This window comes from Heterodontus francisci, chromosome 19, assembly GCF_036365525.1.
Source record: "Heterodontus francisci isolate sHetFra1 chromosome 19, sHetFra1.hap1, whole genome shotgun sequence".
Taxonomy (NCBI): domain Eukaryota; kingdom Metazoa; phylum Chordata; class Chondrichthyes; order Heterodontiformes; family Heterodontidae; genus Heterodontus; species Heterodontus francisci.
The window spans coordinates 92464647-92486510 of record NC_090389.1 but is presented as its reverse complement, the minus strand read 5'-3'; positions in this window follow the sequence as shown (position 1 = coordinate 92486510).

Sequence of the window (21864 nt, the reverse complement as noted above, 5' to 3'; positions counted from 1 at the left end):
GAGGGAGTGCTGCACTGTCGGAGGGTCAGTACTGAGGGAGTGCTGCACTGTCAGAGGGTCAGTCTGGGGGAGTGCTGCATTGTCGGAGGGTCAGTACTGAGGGAGTGCTGCAATGTCAGAGGGTCAGTACTGAGGGAGTGTTGCACTGTCGGAGGGTCAGTACTGAGGGAGTGCTGCACTGTCAGAGGGTCAGTACTGAGGGAGTGTTGCACTGTCGGAGGGTCAGTACTGTGGGAGTGCTGCACTCTCAGAGGATCAGTACTGAGGGAGTGCTGCACTGTCGGAGGGTCAGTACTGAGGGAGTGCTGCACTCTCAGAGGATCAGTACTGAGGGAGTGCTGCACTGTCGGAGGGTCAGTACTGAGGGAGTGCTGCACTGTCAGAGGGTCAGTACTGAGGGAGTGCTGCACTCTCAGAGGATCAGTACTGAGGGAGTGCTGCACTGTCAGAGGGTCAGTACTGAGGGAGCGCTGCACTGTCGGAGGGTTAGTACTGAGGGAGTGCTGCACTGTCGGAGGGTCAGTACTGAGGGAGTGCTGCCCTGTCAGAGGGTCAGTCTGGGGGAGTGCTGCATTGTCGGAGGGTCAGTACTGAGGGAGTGCTGCAATGTCAGAGGGTCAGTACTGAGGGAGTGTTGCACTGTCGGAGGGTCAGTACTGAGGGAGTGCTGCACTGTCAGAGGGTCAGTACTGAGGGAGTGTTGCACTGTCGGAGGGTCAGTACTGAGGGAGTGCTGCACTCTCAGAGGATCAGTACTGAGGGAGTGCTGCACTGTCGGAGGGTCAGTACTGAGGGAGCGCCGCACTGTTGGAGGGTCAGTACTGAGGGAGTGCTGCACTCTCAGAGGATCAGTACTGAGGGAGTGCTGCACTGTCAGAGGGTCAGTACTGAGGGAGTGCTGCACTGTCAGAGGGTCAGTACTGAGGGAGTGCTGCACTGTTGGAGGTGCCATCTTTTGCCTGAAACGTTAAACTAAGTCTCTGTCTGACCTCTCAGGGAGATGTAAACGATCCCATGGCACTATTTTGAGGAAGATCAGGGGAGTTCTCCCGGGTGTCCTGGGGCCAATATTTATCACTCAATCAACATCACTAAAACAGATGATCTCATCATTTTCACCTTGCTGTTCGTGGGATCTTGCTGTGTACCCAGTTGGCTGCTGCAATTCTTACATTACAATGGTGACTACACTGGAAGATGTTGGCATAGTGTTAATGTCACTGGGCTAGTAATCCAGAGGCCCATGTAAATATCCTGGGGTCATGGGTTCAAATCCCAGTACGGCATCTGGTGGAATTTAAATTCAATTAACTAATAAAAAATTCAATTAATTCATAGAAATCTGGAATGGAAAGCTAGTCTCATTAATGGTGCCATGAAACTATCATTGATTGTTGTAAAAACCCATCTGGTTCACTAATGTCCTTCAGGGAAGGAAATCTGCCGTCCTTACCTGATCTGGCCTACATGTGACTCCAGACCCACAGCAATGTGGTTAACTCTTACAGGCCCTCTGAAATGGCCTAGCAAACCACTCAGTTCAAGGGCAATTAGGGATGGGTAACAAATGCTGGCCTTGCCAGCGACGCCCACATCCCATGAAAGAATAAAAAATACTTCAAAAGTACTTCATTGGCTGTAAAGTGTTTTCGGACATTCTGTGATTGTGAAAGATGCTATAGAAATGCAGCTTTTTAATCCATGCAACCTGTTCTTGTAGGGTCAGTGTTGTCCCCCCTCTGAGGCCAATATTAATCACATAGTTATGAATGACTTAAATGAAGGACCGAGTGTACTGTATCCATGTTTGCTGACGATACAAAGCTGGGTGGGAATGTAAGCTGTGAGGAGGATACAGAGAGACTGCAAAGGAATATAAACATGGGCAGTGAATGGGCAGGCAGATGGAATATAATGTGGGGAAATGTGAGGTTATTTACTTTGGTGGCAAGAATAGAAATACAGAATTTTTTTAAAATTGTGAGGAACTATTAAGTGTTCAGAGATATTTGGGTGTCCTTGTACAACAAATGCAAAGTTAACATGGAGGTACAGCAAGCAATTAAGAAGACAAATCGTATGTTGGCCTTTATTGCAAGGAGATTGGAATACAAGAATAAAGAAGTCTTGCTACAATTGTATAGGGCTTTGGTGACCACACCCTGGAATACTGTGTGCAGTTTTGGTCTTGTTAGCTAAAGAAGGATATACTTGCTTTAGGGGAGGTGCAACAAAGGTTTACCAGATTGATTCCTGGGATGGCTATGAGGAGAGATTGTGTAAAGTAGCCATATACTCTCTGGAACTTAGAACAATGAGAGGTGATCTCATTGAAATATATACCATTCTGAGAGGGCTTGATGGGGTAGTTGCTGAGAGGATGTTTCTCCTGGCTGGAGAATCTAGAACTAGGAGTTGCAGTCTCAGGATAAGGGATCATCGGAGAAATTTCTGAAATGTGTTCAGGAGAACTTCCAGTTTTGTTTGGAGAGACTTTTCAGTGAAGCGTACTGAAGAGAAAAGAGCTGTCCATTCTCTCTCAGCAGAAATTCTACAAAGAGCTTCAGGCCAAATAAAAGTCTTCTCTTAAGAGACGGTTCGTATTGCTGAACTCCTTTTCTTTACTTCCAAGCCAGAAAGTATTTGCTTCAAGATTGAATCTCTCTTGACTGATTGTATTTTCTGGGATTCACCAGTGTTTGATGCCTGCTGCAGTCGAAGAGTTTGAATGCCTATCAAGAACGGACAATTTCATCAAATCCGAGTGAAGACATGAGTAGCCTTTGATTATTTCCACATTAGAATACCTCATCCATCAGGAATGTAACCCACAAAGACTTACTTATTTATTTATTGTTAAGAAACAGCTAATTTTTTAAAACACCATTTTAAAAACTGGTTAACTGCTGTTATTTTTGAATGTATGTGTGTGAATGGGGAAGTTAGGTTAAAATAAAAGGCTATAAGGTCTATAGATATAGGTTTATCTTTATAGTGTTTGAGATTTATTTTTAACAAATAGTTAATTTGTTATTGTCTAAAGATACCTGGTTTGGTCTGTTTTATTCTGGAGTTATGTTTAATTTGGCTGTTTTTCCGGTTGGGTGGGAAAACTTTAATAATATACTGTGACCTGTGGAGTGACGGGACTGAATTGACAGTGCATTGCTCCCACCGTAGTCGTAACAAAGGCCATCGACACCCATTGATTTTGAAAGAGCCAACCCCCCCTCCCCAAGTATTTCTGGACAGCCTGAGGGGACAGCCTTGAATTTCAGAGAAAATTCCAGAAGATTCTCATTAAAACACAAAGAGGTGGTCATATCATGTGACTGCTTGTGCAACTCTGGGAGATTGAGTAGTAACTCAGAAGGCAGACTGTAACTGGAAGCGAGCAAGGGAACAGTTCTCTCTCTCCCTCTCTCCAGTAGAGATCCAGAGAAGCCTCAAACTGCAACTGGTACAGCCAAGTCTACAGACTCCTACAGCCAACAAGTAGGATACAAACAAGTCTGCAACCGTGCATGTGGGCCAGCGAGGACTTCAGGGCTACTGTTTCAACCAAGAACTCTGGGACTACTGAACTGTATTTAAATTCAATTTATTACAACCCTACTCCAACCACCATCTCTGTTTTTCCCTCTGTAATCTATTTGTGTGAGTGTGTGTGTGTGTGTGGATATGTGGCGTATTAGTGTAATTTTAACTGGTTTCGAGTGATAAGAATAATAAACTTACATCTTTCTTGTTTAAACTCAAGAAAACCTGTCTTATTGGTTCATTTGCAATTATATTCGAGGAACAGGAGAAAGCGCTCACTGAGGTGGTAAATTAAATCACTGTGTTAACAAAGGATAAACCCTGTTGTGGTCAAACCAGAGAAGAGGCGAAAGGGGAGTCTGAGACCCCCTCCTCACCTGGTCGTAACATGAGTAAAGAATATGGTGTCTTCAGCTTCATAAATAGAGGTACTGAATACAAAAGCAGGGAGGTTATGCTGAAACTACTCTATTCAGCTCTGGTTTGGCCCCAAATAGAGTATTGTGTCCAGTTCTGGTCACCACACTTTAGGAAGGATGTGAGGGTCCTGAAGCGGGTGCCGCGGAGATTTACCAGAATGGTTCCAGGGATGAGGGATTTTAGTTACAAGGTTAGTTTGGAGTAGCTGGGTTTGTTCTCTTAGAACAAAGGAGATTGAGGGGAGATTTGATAGAGGTGTACAAGATTATAACAGGTTTAGATAAGGTAGACAAAATAACTGTTCCCGTTGTTTGACCGTACAGGGGACACAGATTGAAGGTTTTGGGCAAGAGATGCAGGAGGAATGTGAGGAAGAACTTTTTTACGTAGCGGGTGGTAATGACCTGGACCTCACTGTCTACGAGGGTGGTGGAAGCGGAGACAATTAATGACTTCAAAAGGAAACTGGATGGGTACTTGAAGGAAAAAAACTTGCAGAGCTACGGGGATAGAGCGAGGAATGAGACTGACTGAATTGCTCTACAGAGAGCCAGCATGCACTCGATGGGCTGAATGGTCTCTTTCTGTGCTGTAATTATGCTATGACTGGCGAAATATGACTGAGATGAGGAGAAATCTCCACTCAGAAGGTTGTGAATGTTTGGAATTCTCTAACCCAGTGGGTTGTGGATACTCAGTTGTTCAAGTACCTGGAATATTGAAGACTGACAGCAATAGATTTTTGGACTCTCAGGGAATCAAGGTTATATGGGGATCATATAACAGAGTAGAGTTGATGTAGAAGATCAGCCACGATCTTATTAATGGCAGAACAGGCTTGAGGGGCCGAATGATCTACTCCTGCTTCTATTTCTTATGTTCTTAACCCTTCCTGAGGTTTGCTGCCCAAAACTAATTGCAGTAGCATTTAAACGGAGGAAATATTAGCTGTTTTAGCAGGTTTAAAAGTGGATAAATCCCCAGGCCCAGATGAGATGTATCCCAGGCTGTTATGTGAGGCAAGGGAGGAGATAGCAGGGGCTCTGACACAAATTTTCAAATCCTCTCTGGCCACAGGAGAGGTGCCAGAGGACCGGAGGACAGTGAATGTGATAAACCAGGTAATTACAGGCTGGTGAGTCTAACATCAGTGGTTGGGAAACTATTGGAAAAAATTCTGAGGGACAGGATTAATCTCCACTTGGAGAGACAGAGATTAATCAGGGATAGTCAGTATGGCGTCGTCAGGGGGAGATCATGTCTAACTAACTTGATTGACTTTTTCAAGGCAGTGACTAGATGTGTCAATGAGGGTAAAACAGTTGATGTAGTATATTTAATTTAATTAGTAGCCTAACTGTGCGTGAACATTTATCAAATAGTGATCACAACATGATTGAATTCAAGGTAGCGTTTGAAAGTGAAAAACACGAATCAGCTACTAGAATTTTAGACTTGGGTAAGGCTGACTTTACCGGGATGAGACAGAGACTGTCCACGGTAAACTGGGTAGATCTGTTAATGGGTCAAACGACTGAAGAACAGTGGAGAATATTTAAAGAAACATTTAATGAAATACAGAGGGAGTATATACCCCTGAGAGGAAAAAGCTCCACTTCACAGAAAAAACAGCCATGGACAACTAAAGAGATTAGGGATAGCATAAAACAAAAAGAAATGGCTTATAAAAATGCAAAATGCAGCACAGATCCGGCCGAATGGGATCGATACAAAGACCAGCAAAGGGTCACAAAGCAGCTTATAAGAGCTACTAAAGAGATTATGAAAGGAAACTTGCAAGGGACATCAAAATCAATAAGAAGAAATGTTATAGTTACATAAAGAGAAAGTGGGTGGTCGAGAGCAACGTAGGCCCACTAAAAGCTGAAAATGGAGATATTGTCATTGATAATGGGGAAATGGCAGACATGTTGAACAATTACTTTGCCTCAGTATTTACCGTTGAAAAGGAGGATAACTTGCCAGACGTCCCGAAAATATTAATAGCCAATAGGGGACAGGGACTTAATACAATTAACGTAAGTAAATCATCAGTAACAAGGAAATTAATGGAACTGAAGAGTGAGACATCCCCAGGACCTGACAGTTTCCATCCGAGGGTGTTAAAGGAAGTAGGGGAGCACATTGTAGATGCCCTAACTATAGTCTTTCAGAGTTCCCCAGATTCAGGAGTGGTCCCTCTGGATTGGAAAGTTACACATGTCATTCCACTTTTTAAGAAAGGTGAAAGGGGGAACCAAGGAAATTACAGACCAGTTAGCCTAACATCTGTGGTGGGAAAATTGCTGGAGTCTATAATCAAGGAGAGGGTGACTGAACATCTAGAAAAATTTCAGTTAATCAGGGACAGCCAGCATGGATTCATGACAGGAAGGTCATGCCTGACAAATCTCATTGAATTGTTTGAACATGTGACTAAGGTAGTGGACAGGGGAGTGTCTATGGATGTTATTTATATGGATTTCCAGAAGGCATTTGATAAAGTCCCACATAAGAGACTGTTAACTAAGGTAGAAGCCCATGGAGTTGAGGGCAAATTATTGACATGGTTAGGAAGTTGGTTGAGTGGTAGGTGACAGAGAGTGGGGATAATGGGTAAGTACTCTGATTGGCAGGATGTGACTAGTGGTGACCCGCAGGGATCTGTGTTGGGGCCTCAATTATTCACATTATTCATTAACAACTTGGATGATGGCATAGTAATCATATATCCAAATTTGCTGATGATACAAAGTTAGGCGGCATTGTAGACAGTCTAGATGATAGCATAAAATTGCAAAGAGATATTGACAGACTAGGTGAGTGGGCAAAACTGTGGCAGATGGATTTCAATGCGGGCAAGTGTGAGATTATCCATTTTGGACCAAAAAAGGATAGAGCAGGGTACTTTCTAAATGGGAAGAGGTTGAGTACAGTGGATGTCCAAAGAGACTTGGGGGTTCAGGTGCATAGATCTTTAAAATGCCAGGAGCAAGTGCAGAAAATAATCAAAAAGGCTAATGGAATGCTGGCCTTTATATCTAGAGGATTGGAGTATAAAGACACAGAGGTTATGCTGCAGCTGTACAAAACCCTGGTTAGACCCCACTTGGAGTACTGTGAGCAGTTCTGGGCACCACACCTTAGCAAGGATATATTGGCCTTGGAGGGAGTGCAACGTAGGTTTACAAGAATGATACCTGGTCTACAGGGGTTAAGTTACGAGGAGAGATTAGACAAATTAGGTCTGTTTTCGCTAGAATTTAGAAGGTTAAGGGGTGATCTGATCGAAGTCTTCAAGATATTAACAGGAAAAGACAGGCTAGATAAAGATAAACTATTTCCACTGGTTGGAGATTCTAAAACTAGGGGGCATAGTCTAAAAATTAGGACCAGACCGTTCAGGAGAGATGTTAGAAAGCACTTCTTCACGCAAAGGGTGGTAGAGGTTTGGAACTCTCTCCCACAAACAGCAGTTGAAGCTAGAACTGTTGTTAATTTTAAATCTGAGATAGATTTTTGTTAAGCAAAGATATTAAGGGATATGGGCCAAAGGCAGGTATATGGAGTTAGGCTGCAGATCAGCCATGATCTCATTGAATGGCGGGACAGGCTTGAGGGGCTGAATGGCCTACTCCTGTTCCTATCTTCCTATGTTCTTATGTTCCTAAGTATACATGGACTTCATTAAGGCTTTTGATAAGGTCCCGCATGGGAGATTGGTTAAGAAGGTAAAGGGCCCATGGGATCCAGGGCAATTTGGCAAACTGGATCCAAAATTGATTTAGTGGCAGGAGGCAGAGGGTGATGATCGAGGGTTGTTTTTGTGATTGAAACCCTGTGACCAGTGGTGTACCACAGGGATCGGTGCTTGGACCCTTGCTGTTTGTAGTGTACATTCATGATTTAGACGTCAATATAGGAGGTATGATCAGTAAGTTCACAGATGACACGAAAATTGGTGGTGTTGTAAATAGTGAAGAGGAAAACCTTAGATTACAGGGAGATATAGATGCGCTGGTAAGATGGGCGGAGCAGTGGCAAATGGAATTTAATCCTGAAAAGTGTGAGGTGATGCATTTTGGGAGGACTAACAAGGCAAGGGAATATACAATGGATGGTAGGACCCTAGGAAGTACAGAGGGTCAGAGGGACCTTGGTGTACTTGTCCATAGATCACTGAAGGCAGCAGCACAGGTAGATAAGGTGGTTAGGAAGGCATATGGGATACTTGCCTTTATTAGTCGAGACATAGAATATAAGAGCAGAGAGATTATGATGGAGTTGTATAAAACGCTAGTTAGGCCACAGCTGGAGTACTGTGTACAGTTCTGGGCACCACACTATAGGAAGGATGTGATTGCAATGGAGAGGGTGCAGAGGAGATTCACCAGGATGTTAAAATAAAAGCAAAATACTGCGGATGCTGGAAATCTGAAATAAAAACAAGAAATGCTGGAACCACTCAGCAGGTCTGGCAGCATCTGTGAAAAGAGAAGCAGAGTTAACGTTTTGGGTCAGTGACCCTCCATCGGAACCGTTCCGATGAAGGGTCACTGACCTGAAACGTTAACTCTGCTTCTCTTTTCACAGATGCTGCCAGACCTGCTGAGTGGTTCCAGCATTTCTTGTTTTTATTTCACCAGGATGTTGCCTGGGCTGGAGAATTTCAGCTCTGAAGAGAGACTGAAAAGGCTAGGGTTGTTTTCCTTGGAGCAGAGAAGGCTGAGGGGGGACATGATTGAGGTGTACAAGATTATGAGGGGCATTGATAGGGTAGATAGGAGAAAACTTTTTCCCTTAGTGGAGGGGTCAATAACCAGGGGGCATAGATTTAGGGTAAGGGGTAGGAGGTTTAGAGGGGATTTGAGGAAACATTTTTTCACCCAGAGGGTGGTTGGAATCTGGAATGCACTGCCTGAAGAGGTGGTGGAGGCAGGAACCGTCACAACATTTAAGAAGTATTTAGATGAGCACTTGAAACGCCATAGCATACAAGGCTATGGGCCAAGTGCTGGAATATGGGATTAGAATAGTTGGGTGCTGTACGGCCGGCACAGACACGATGGGCCGAAGGGCCTGTTTCTGTGCTGGATAACTCTATGACTCTATAGATGAGATGGGGTCTGAGCAGAGCTATTTACAATGCTACACCTGCTCCAGGCAGCTTCTCACACCTCAGAATAAAAGAACCTTTTAAACAATCTCATTAAACATGAGATTGTGAAAGGCGTTATATTAATGCAAATACTGTGCCTGAGGCACAGTGTGGCTTTCGTACAGAGAGATCCACCATTGACATGCTGTTCTCCCTTCGTCAGATACAGGAGAAATGCCGCGAACAACAGATGCCCCTCGACATTGCTTTCATTGATCTCACCAAAGCCTTTGACCTCGTCAGCAGACGTGGTCTCTTCAGACTACTAGAAAAGATTGGATGTCCACCAAAGCTACTAAGTATCATCACCTCATTCCATGACAATATGAAAGGCACAATTCAACATGGTGGCTCCTCATCAGACCCCTTTCCTATCCTGAGTGGTGTGAAACAGGGCTGTGTTCTCGCACCCACACTTTTTGGGATTTTCTTCTCCCTGCTGCTTTCACATGCGTTCAAATCCTCTGAAGAAGGAATTTTCCTCCACACAAGATCAGGTGGCAGGTTGTTCAACACTGCCCGTCTAAGAGCGAAGTCCAAAGTACGGAAAGTCCTCATCAGAGAACTCCTCTTTGCTGACGATGCTGCTTTAACATCTCACACTGAAGAATGCCTGCAGAGTCTCATCGACAGGTTTGCGTCTGCCTGCAATGAATTTGGCCTAACCATCAGCCTCAAGAAAACGAACATCATGGGACAGGACGTCAGAAATGCTCCATCCATCAATATTGACGACCACGCTCTGGAAGTGGTTCAAGAGTTCACCTACCTAGGCTCAACTATCACCAGTAACCTGTCTCTAGATGCAGAAATCAACAAGCGCATGGGTAAGGCTTCCACTGCTATGTTCAGACTGGCCAAGAGAGTGTGGGAAAATGGCGCACTGACACGGAACACAAAAGTCCGAGTGTATCAGGCCTGTGTCCTCAGTACCTTGCTCTACGGCAGCGAGGCCTGGACAACGTATGCCAGCCAAGAGCGACGTCTCAATTCATTCCATCTTCGCTGCCTTCGGAGAATACTTGGCATCAGGTGGCAGGACTATATCTCCAACACAGAAGTCCTTGAAGCGGCCAACATCCCCAGCTTATACACACTACTGAGTCAGCGGCGCTTGAGATGGCTTGGCCATGTGAGCCGCATGGAAGATGGCAGGATCCCCAAAGACACATTGTACAGCGAGCTCGCCACTGGTATCAGACCCACCGGCCGTCCATGTCTCCGTTATAAAGACGTCTGCAAACGCGACATGAAATCGTGTGACATTGATCACAAGTCGTGGGAGTCAGTTGCCAGCATTCGCCAGAGCTGGCGGGCAGCCATAAAGACAGGGCTAAATTGTGGCGAGTCGAAGAGACTTAGTAGTTGGCAGGAAAAAAGACAGAGGCGCAAGGGGAGAGCCAACTGTGCAACAGCCCCAACAAACAAATTTCTCTGCAGCACCTGTGGAAGAGCCTGTTACTCCAGAATTGGCCTTTATAGCCACTCCAGGCGCTGCTTCACAAACCACTGACCACCTCCAGGCACGTATCCATTGTCTCTCGAGATAAGGAGGCCCAAAAGAAAGGAAAGAAAGAAAGATACTTTATTCCAGTTACTTTATACAAATCGCAGATACTTTCTCAGTAAATCTTTATTCAGTTTGATCTTCCAGTGAGTGCGTGAACTATTAATTGGTTCACTAGGAATGTGTTAACTCCTGCTGGGTGTGACAGAACAACACACCATTGTTCCAGAAGTAATCTATAATTACATGAGAGTCAAAGGATCAGCAGAGCTCCAACATCAGACAATCCAACTTTTGTTCCAAGGTACAGAAGTAATTGTTTTCCCTCATGCATTTTGGCGGCAATCCCAGGGCGTTGGCTGAAATTGCACAGGCCTTTTGGAATATTCTAGCAGGATATAGGTCAAGACAGGCTGTACCTCAAGAGTATCCCAGCGCAGAGGTGAACTACTGCTGTGGGGGAGGGTATAAACTAATTTGGCAGGGGAGGGGAACCAGGATGAAACATCAGAAAGGAGAAACAAGGTGCCGAGAGACAAACAGCATGAGAATAAAGAGTTCAGGAATAGGGGAGTTCAGAATGGGGGTGAATTTTTTTTATTCGTTCCTGGGATGTGGACGTCACTGGTTAGGCCAGCATTTATTGCCCTCCCCATCAGATCCTTCTTGCACGCCCGAAGTCTCGCCCCCTCCGCGCAATGCCCCCGCGGTGGCTGTGGTGGGGAAGAGACGGTCGCCCACCTCCTCCTGGAATGTGTCTTTGCAAAGCAGGTGTGGAAAGAGATGCAGTGGTTTTTGTCGAGGTTCATCCCAAGCAGCTCTGTAACACAGGAGTCTGTGCTCTACGGGCTGTTCCCAGGGACGCACACCAAGACAAACATCAACTGCTGCTGGAGGACTAAGAATTCGGTGAAAGACGCTCTTTGGTCTGCCCGAAACATGCTGGTCTTCCAGTGCAAAGAGTTGTCTGTGACCGAGTGTTGCAGACTGGCACATTCCAAGGTCCAGGACTACGTGCTGAGGGACGGACTAAAGCTTGGGGCAGCCGCATCAAAGGGTCAATGGGGAAAGACCACAGTGTAAGGTCCCCCCACCAAGCTGACCTGAGGGGCTGGATCCATGGGAAACCCCTCGAACTGTATCGGAAAATTTTCATTTGCTGTAAAATGTAAAAATGTTCATGGCATGACAAATGAAATGGAAGGGTTGTGAGGCAACTCATGATTGTAATGAAGCAAATGGACCGCCTTTACACTGTTTGTATTTTTGACTTGGTGCTGTCTGAAACTGTTTGGCAATGTATTTTTCACAGATTTTTATGAATAAAGTATATTTTGGGAAAAAAAAATTATTGCCCATCCCGAGTTGCCCTTGAGAAGGTGTTGGTGAGCTGCCTTCTTGAACCGCTGCAGTCCATGTGGGGTAGGTACACCCACAGTGCTGTTAGGAAGGGAGTTCCAGGATTTTGACCCAGTGACAGTGAAGGAACGGTGATATAGTTCCAAGTCAGGATGGTGTGTAACTTGGGGGGGAACTTGCAGGTGGTGGTGTTCCCATGTATTTGCTGCCCTTGACCTTCTAGGTGGTAAAGGCTGTGGGTTTGGAAGGTGCTGTCTAAGGAGCCTTGGTGCGTTGCTGCAGTGCATCTTGTAGATGGTACACACTGCTGCCACTGTGCGTTGGTGGTGGAGGGAGTGAATGTTTGTAGATGGGGTGCCAATCGAGCGGGCTGCTTTATCCCGGATGGTGTCGAGCTTCTTGAGTGTTGTTGGAGCTGCACCCATCCAGGCAAGTGAAGAGTATTCCATCACACTCCTGACTTGTACCTTGTAGATGGTGGACAGGCTTTGGGGAGTCAGGAGGTGAGTGACTCGCTGCAGGATTCCTAGCCTCTGACTTGCTCTTGCAGCCACGGTATTTATATGGCTACTCCAGTTCAGTTTCTGGTCAATGGTAGCCCCCAGGATGTTGATAGTGGGGGATTCAGCGATGGTAATGCCATTGAATGTCAAGGGGAGATGGTTAGATTCTCTCTTGTTGGAGATGGTCATTGCCTGGCACTTGTGTGGCGCAAATGTTACTTGCCACTTATCAGCCCAAGCCTGGATATTGTCCAGGTCTTGCTGCATTTCTACACAGACTGCTTCAGTATCTGATGAGTCACGAATGGTGCTGAACATTGTGCAATCATCCGTGAACATCCCCACTTCTGACCTTATGATTGAAGGAAGGTCATTGATGAAGCAGCTGAAGATGGTTGGGCCGAGGACACTACCCTGAGGAACTCCTGCAGTGATGTCCTGGAGCTCAGATGATTGACCTCCAACAACCACAATTATCTTCCTTTGTGCTCGGTATGATTCCAACCAGTGGAGAGTTTTCCCCTTGATTCCCATTGACTCCAGTTTTGCTAGGGCTCCTTGATGCCATACTCGATCAAATGCTGCCTTGACGTCAAGGGCAGTCACTCTCACCTCACCTCTTGAATTCAGCTCTTTTGTCCATGTTTGAACCAAGGCTATAATGAGGTCAGGAGCTGAGTGGCCCTGGCGGAACCCAAACTGAGCGTCACTGAGCAGGTTATTGCAAAGCAAGTGCTGCTTGATAACACTGTCGATGACGCCTTCCATCACTTTACTGGTGATTGAGAGTAGACTGATGGGGCGGTAATTGGCCGGGTTGGATTTGTCCTGTTTTTTTGTGTACAGGACATACCTGGGTAATTGTCCACATTGCCGAGTAGATGCCAGTGTTGTAGCTATACTGGAACAGCTTGGCTAGGGTCGTGGCAAGTTCTGGAGCACAGGTCTCCAGTACTATTGCCGGAATATTGTCAGGTCCCATAGCCTTTGCAGTATCTACCGTCTTCAGTCGTTTCTTGATATCATGCGGAGTGAATCGAATTGGCTGAAGTCTGGCATCTGTGATGCTGGGGACTTCAGGAGGAGGCCGAGATGGATCCTCAACTCGGCACTTCTGACTGAAGATTGTTGCAAATGCTTCAGCCTTATCTTTCACACTGATGTGCTGGGCTCCCCCATCATTGAGGATGGGGATATTTGTGGAACCACCTCCTCCAGTTAGTTGTTTAATTGTCCACCACCATTCATGGCTGGATGTGGCAGAACTGCAGAGCTTAGATCTGATCCGTTGGTTATGGGATCGCTTAACTTTGTCTATCGCATGCTGCTTACGCAGTTTGACATGCTAGTTGTCCTGTGTTGTAGCTTCACCAGGTTGACACCTCATTTTGAGGTATGCCTGGTGCTGCTCCTGGCATGCCCTCCTGCACTCTTCATTGAACCAGGGTTGGTCTCCTGGCTTGATGGTGATGGTAGAGTGGGGAATATGCCGGGCCATGAGGTTACAGATTGTGGTTGAGTACAATCCTGCTGCTGCTGATGGCCCACAGCGCCTCATGGATGCCCAGTTTTGCATTGCTAGATCTGTTTGAAATCTATCCCATTTAGCACGGTGATAGTGCCACACAACACGATAGACGGTATCCTCAATGTGAAGGCGGGATTTCGTCACCACAGGGACTGTGCGGTGGTCACTCCTATCAATACTGTCATGGACAGAAGCATCTGCGGCAGGCAAATTGGTGAGGACGAGGTCAAGTATGTTTTTCCATCTTGTTGATTCCCCCACCACCTGCTGCAGACCCAGTCTAGCAGCTATGTCCTTTAGTACTCGGCCAGCTCGGCGAGCAATGGTGCTACCGAGCCACTCTTGGTGATTTCATGGAGTCCGGAGTCGATGTTGAGGACTCCCAGGGTAACTCCCTCCCGACTGTATACCACTGTGCCACCACCTCTGCTGGGTTTGTCCTGCCAGTGGGACAGGACATACCCGGGGATGGTGATGACAGTGTCTGGGACATTTTCTGACAGGTCTGATTCCGTGAGTATGACTATGTCAGGCTGTTGCTTGACTAGTCTGTGGGACAGCTCTCCCAACTTTGGCACAAGCCCCCAGATGTTAGTAAGGAGGACTTTGCAGGGTCGACAGGGCTGGGTTTGCCATTGTCGTTTCCGGTGCCTAGGTCGATGCTGGGTGGTCCGTCCGGTTTCACTTTGTAGCAGTTTGATACAACTGAGTGGCTTGCTAGACCATTTCAGAGGGTATGTAAGAGTCAACCATATTGCTGTGGGTCTGGAGTCACACGTAGGCCAGACCAGGTAAGGACAGCAGATTTCCTTCTCTCAAGGACATTCGTGAGCCAGATGGATTTTTACGACAATTGACAATGGTTTCATGGCCATCATTAGATGGTCATCATTAAACTATCTTGTTAATTCCAGATTTTTATTAATTGAATTCAAATTCCACCTTCTGCTGTGGTGGGATTTGGACCCATGTCCCCAGAGCAATACCCTGGGTCTCTGGGTTACTAGTCCAGTGATAATACCACTACGCCACCGCCTCCCCTTTCAAAACAGGCTAAGGCAAGGTTAGAATACATGTGCATAAATGCATGGAGCATGACGAAGATAGTGAGGGAGCTGTGGGCCACATGGAGCTATGATCTTGTAGCAATAACAGTGAGCTGGCTCGACAAGGCCAGGAATGGGTACTTCATAATCCCCTTCTGAAATAGATTCAGGAGGAAGAAAGAAACTAAAGGAGAGGCGTTTCTGAAGAAGGGTCACTGACCTGAAACGTTAACTCTGCTTCTCTCTCCACAGATGCTGCCAGACCTGCTGAGTATTTCCAGCGTTTCTCGTTTTTATTTCAGATTTCCAGCATCTGCAGTATTTTGCTTTTATATAAAGGAGAGGCAGGACCAGTATAGATCAAATAAACTGTTACAGCCCTGGAAAGGGCTGATGTGCCTGAGGATTCAAAGATAGAATCTATCGAGCTAGAGTAAAGGAGCAGGATAGGAACTATTGGTGTATAATTGCAGTACAGGAGGGGTGACCTGACCTCTTACTCCATCCTGTCTGCAGCAGAAATGTGTCCATTTTTTGGAGTTTATTTCACCAGTTCATTTTAACAGTTCATGATTGCTCCAGTTCACTTTAGTTCATCACTGTTCCTTTCATGAGTGTGACATCACTGTTTCCTAAATGTTCCCCCACTGAAACACACTCCACTTGCCCAAAATGGGATTAGTTTGGACGGGTGCTTGATTAATTATTATAAAATATACAGTATTTATATAAAAAATATAAAATGATCACTGTCAGGAATCTAGTAGTACAGTCCTGACAGTGATCATTTTATATTTTTTATATAAATACTGTATATTTTATAATAATGAATCACTCAGGACCTTCCTGGTCTCTGCATCTCAGCTGCTCACTGCATAAACTTGCAGCAAGTATTTCAACCTGTAAAGCAGGAGTCTAGGTAATGTATAATTATATTTTCTGAGCCTTTGGGCAATTGCTGTGTTTATTTTAAGCAAAACAGACACTGGTACAGTGTGGCACAAACTGTCTGCACAAGTTGTCGAGCGAGGGAGCCGTGGTTTACTAAAGAAGTTGAAGAGCTTGTCAAGAGGAAGAAGAAGGCTTATGTTAGGATGAGACGTGAAGGCTCAGTTAGGGCGCTTGAGAGTTACAAGCTAGCCAGGAAGGATCAAAAGGGAGAGATAAGAAGAGCAAGGAGAGGACACGAGAAGTCATTGGCGGATAGGATCAAAGAAAACCCTAAGGCTTTCTATAGGTATATCAGGAATAAAAGAATGACTAGAGTTAGGTTAGGGCCAATCAAGGATAGTAGTGGGAAGTTGTGTGTGGAATCGGAGGAGATAGGGGAAGTGTTAAATGAATATTTTTCGTCAGTATTTACAGTAGAGAAAGAAAATGTTGTTGAGGAGAATACTGAGATACAGATTACTAGGCTAGATGGGATTGAGGTTCACAAGGAGGAGGTGTTAGCAATTTTGGAAAGTGTGAAAATAGATAAGTCCCCTGGGCCAGATGGGATTTATCCTAGGATTCTCTGGGAAGCCAGGGAGGAGATTGCAGAGCCTTTGTCCTTGATCTTTATGTCGTCATTGTCGACAGGAATAGTGCCGGAAGACTGGAGGATAGCAAATGTTGTCCCCTTGTTCAAGAAGGGGAGTAGAGACAGCCCTGGTAATTATAGACCTGTGAGCCTTACTTCGGTTGTGGGTAAAATGTTGGAAAAGGTTATAAGAGATAGGATTTATAATCATCTTGAAAAGAATAAGTTCATTAGAGATAGTCAGCACGGTTTTGTGAAGGGTAGGTCGTGCCTCACAAACCTTATTGAGTTTTTTGACAAGGTGACCAAACAGGTGGATGAGGGTAAAGCCGTGGATGTGGTCTATATGGATTTCAGTAAGGCGTTTGATAAAGTTCCCCACGGTAGGCTATTGCAGAAAATACAGAAGTATGGGATTGAAGGTGAATTAGTGCTTTGGATCAGAAATTGGCTAGCTGAAAGAAGACAGAGGGTGGTGGTTGATGGTAAATGTTCATCCTGGAGTATAGTTTCTAGTGGTGTACCGCAAGGATCTGTTTTGGGGCCACTGCTGTTTGTCATTTTTATAAATGACCTGGAAGAGGGTGTAGAAGGGTGGGTTAGTAAATTTGCGGATGACACGAAGGTCGGTGGAGTTGTGGATAGTGCCGAAGGATGTTGTAGGGTACAGAGGGACATAGATAGGCTGCAGAGCTGGGCTGAGAGATGGCAAATGGAGTTTAATGCGGAAAAGTGTGAGGTGATTCACTTTGGAAGGAGTAACAGGAATGCAGAGTACTGGGCTAATGGGAAGATTCTTGGTAGTGTAGATGAGCAGAGAGATCTTGGTGTCCAGGTACATAAATCCCTGAAAGTTGCCACCCAGGTTAATAGAGCTGTTAAGAAGGCATATGGTGTGTTAGCTTTTATTAGTAGGGGGATCGAGTTTCGGAGCCACGAGGTCATGCTGCAGCTGTACAAAACTCTGATGCGGCTGCACCTGGAGTATTGCGTGCAGTTCTGGTCACCGCATTATAGGAAGGATGTGGAAGCTTTGGAAAGGGTGCAGAGGAGATTTACTAGGATGTTGCCTGGTATGGAGGGATGGTCTTACGAGGAAAGGCTGAGGGACTTGAGGTTGTTTTCGTTAGAGAGAAGGAGGAGAAGATGTGACTTAATAGAGACATATAAGATAATCAGAGGGTTAGATAGGGTGGATAGTGAGAGTCTTTTTCCTCGGATGGTGATGGCAAACACGAGGGGACATAGCTTTAAGTTGAGGGGTGATAGATATAGGACAGATGTCAGAGGTAGTTTCTTTACACAGAGAGTAGTAGGGGCGTGGAACGCCCTGCCTGCAACAGTAGTAGACTCGCCAACTTTAAGGGCATTTAAGTGGTCATTGGATAGACATATGGATGAAAATGGAATAGTGTAGGTCAGATGGTTTCACAGGTCGGCGCAACATCGAGGGCTGAAGGGCCTGTACTGCGCTGTAATGTTCTATGTTCTAACTCCATGGGTTTCTGTTTAACTCGTGACCAAACAATCAATGACTTTGTGGCTCCAATCTTCATCTTTTTAAACAACTTTTCAAGTCCAATTACAGTCTTTGTTGCTTATCTGCACAAACTGAAAAAGTGAAAAGCGGATTCAGCATCGGAAGGCAGGTAAAGTGAACATTCCGTGGTCGGGTCGGATCGGGCTCAGGTCGGGTTGCACGCGGGAAAAAATGGAAGAACTCGGGCCGGGTCAGGCTCGGGTCCGACGTGGTTCTGTTGGGTCCGGGTCAGGTTTTTTCTTCCTGACCTGAGCAGGGCTTTATTTCCCACTTGTCCATAGCAGTGATCACAATATCATTTAGTTTAGAGTAGTAATGGAAAGGGACAAGGAATAATCAAAGGTAGTCATCTGGAAAAGGGCTAATTTCATGTTGAAAAGGGATCTGACCCAAATGGATCAGAATCGGAGACTGGTAGGTAAAACAGAAAGGAGATATTTCAGGTACAGACTAAACACATTTCCACAAGGGGAAAAGAGCTTCCAAAGCTAGAACTCCCTGGATGATTAATTATATAGTGATTAATATGAAACAGAAAAAGGAAGCTGATGATAACTGTCATACTATAATGCAGAACTAAGCTGAATACATATAGTTCAAAGCTGCTAATCTTAGGCAGGGTCCCTTCTCTTCCATGGCATTGATGGATCTCTTTTGTCAGCCCAGAATATAACCTTTATTAAAGCTTCTTATCAGAAACTTAGATTCTGTCATGTGACCATAGTGTCTTTTTCCAGTGTTCCCATAAATGGTTTCTGATGGTGAGGCCCTTGTTAGACAATAGAGTCCGGGTGACATTCATCCTCACCTCACCTTGATAAACTAGGGTTCTTCACACCCGTTCTTTGGATTTTGAGTTTGGAGACAATGACTGTACATGGCCTTTTTCAACCTCACGAAAGCCTTTGACTCCATCAATCGTAAGGGTTTATGGAGCGTCCTCCTCAAATTTGGCTGCCCTCAGCAATCTGTCACCATCCTTCGCCTACGACATGACATGCAAGCCATAATCTTTACCAATGGGACCACCACAGACCCTATCTCAGTGAAGACTGGCATCAAACAAGGTTGTGTCACCGCACCAACCCTCTTTACCTTCCTCGCCACAGTTTTTCACCTCATCTCCAGCAAGCTCCCCACAGGAGTGGAGATAACCTACAGGACGGATGGAAAATTATTCAACTTCTATCGTCTCCAGTCCAACACAAAGGTCACTCCAACGTCAGCCATTGAGTTTCAGTGCGCAGACGATGCTTGTGTATGTGCTCATTTGGAGACTGAGCTCCAAGTCATTGTTGACTCCTTTACTGAAGCATTTGAGAGAATCGGCCTTACTTTAAACATCTGGAAAGCTAAGGTCCTCTTCCAACCCACTCCCGCAGAACAACATCATCCTCTGTTGATCAGGATCCACAACAAGACCCTGGAAAACAGGGACCATTTTCCATTACTCAGGAGTCTCCTCTCAACAGACATAGGTGATGAAATCCACCACCAGCTTCAATGTGCCAGCTCTGCCTTCAGCCGACTGAGGAAGGCAGTATTCAAGGACTAGGACCTCAAACCCAGGACTAAGGTCATGGTCATGGTGTGCACCGGGCAGCAGTGATCCCCACGCTCCTATATGCTTCAGAGACTTGGACAATCTACAGTAGGCACCTCATGGCACTGGAGAAATACAACTAACTCTGTCTCCACAAAATCCTTCACACTCATTGGCAGGATAGGCAGTCTAATGTCAGCATCCTCTCCCAAACCAACATTCCCAGCATCGAGGTGCCAATCACCCAAAACCAGCTTCCCTGGGCCACGTCACTCACATGCCTGACACCCGGTTCCCGAAGCAACTGCTCTACTCTGAGCTTCGCCACAGCAAAAGACTCCCAGGAGGACAGAGGAAACGCTTTAGGACATTCTCAAGGCATCCCTGAGGAAATTCAACATTCCCACTGACTCTTGAGAGTCCCTGTCCCTTGACTACTCAAAGTGGAGAAGGAGCATTTGGGAAAGTACTGAGCACCTCATGAGATTTCGACAGGAGCATGTGGAAGCCAAGTCCAGGTAACGGAAGGAGCGCACAGCCTCCCAAGGAGCTCACTTATCCAACTCTTCAAACACCAGCTGCCACACATGTGGTAGAGTCTGCGGTTTGCACATCAGACTCTTTAGCCATGTTAGAACTCACTGAATAGTGCTGAGGGACTGCCTAACAAGAAGAAGAATGGAGGAGGTAATAGAGAAATTGGAGAGGATAAAAATAGAAGAGGTATTTAAAAGGCTGGCAGCGCACAAAGTAGAAAAGTCCAGATGGGATCCATCCCAGATTGCTGAGGGAAGTAAGGGTGGAAATGGTGGAGTAAAAACAAGAAATGCTGGAAATACTCAGCAGTTCTGAAGAAGGGACACTGACCTGAAACGTTAACTCTGCTTCTCTCGCCACAGATGCTGCCAGACCTGCTGAGTATTTCCAGCATTTCTTGTTTTTATTTCAGATTTCTAGCATCTGCAGTATTTTGCTTTTATGGAAATAGTGGAAGTTCTGGTAAAGGCCCGCTTGGGTATGCAATTGAAACCCGACCCGGGCCCGGCCCAACCCGACCACATCCAACCCGACCCGGGCCCGGCCCAACCCGACCACATCCAACCCGACCACATCCAACCTGATGTGGGCCCGGCCCAACCCGACCACATCCAACCCGACCCGGGCCCGGCCCAACCCGACCACATCCAACCCGACCACATCCAACCTGACCTGGGCCCGGCCCAACCCGACCACATCCAACCCAACCCGGGCCGGGTCCAACCCGAACACATCCAACCTGACCCGGGCCCGGCCCAACCCGACCACATCCAACCCAACCCGGGCCGGGTCCAACCCGACCACATACAACCTGACCTGGGCCCGGCCCAACCCGACCACATCCAACCCAACCCGGGCCAGGTCCAACCCGAACACATCTAACCTGACCCGGGCCCGGCCCAACCCGACCACATCCAATCCGACCCGGGCCCAGCCATAACCGACCACATCCAACCCGACCACATCCAACCCGACCCGGGCCCGGCCCAACCCGACAACATCCAACCCGACCCGGGCCCGGCCCAACCCGACCACATCCAACCTGACCCGGGCCCGGCCCAACCCGACCACATCCAATCCGACCCGGGCCCGGCCATAACCGACCACATCCAACCCGACCACATCCAACCCGAACACATCCAACCCGACCCGGGCCCGGCCCAACCTGACCACATCCAACCCGACCCGACCCCGGCCCAACCCGAACACATCCAACCCGACCCGAGCCCGGCCCAACCCGTCCACATCCAACCCGACCCGGGCCCAGCCCAACCCGTCCACATCCAACCCGACCCGGGCCCGGCCCAACCCGTCCACATCCAACTTGTCCACATCCAACCCGTCCACATCCAACCCGACCCGGGCCCGGCCCAACCCGTCCACATCCAACTTGTCCACATCCAACCCAACCCGGGTACGAGTCCTTTGATTTTTTTCCCATGCCCGACCCGAATACCGGAATGAAGTAAATTATTATTTTATTTTGTAGAGATACAGCATTGAAACAGGCCCTTCGGCCCACCGAGTCTGTGCTGACCATCAACCACCCATTTTTATACTAATCCTACACTAATTCCATATTCCTACCACATCCCCACCTGTCCCTATATTTCCCTACCACCTACCTATACTAGGGACAATTTATAATGGCCAATTTACCT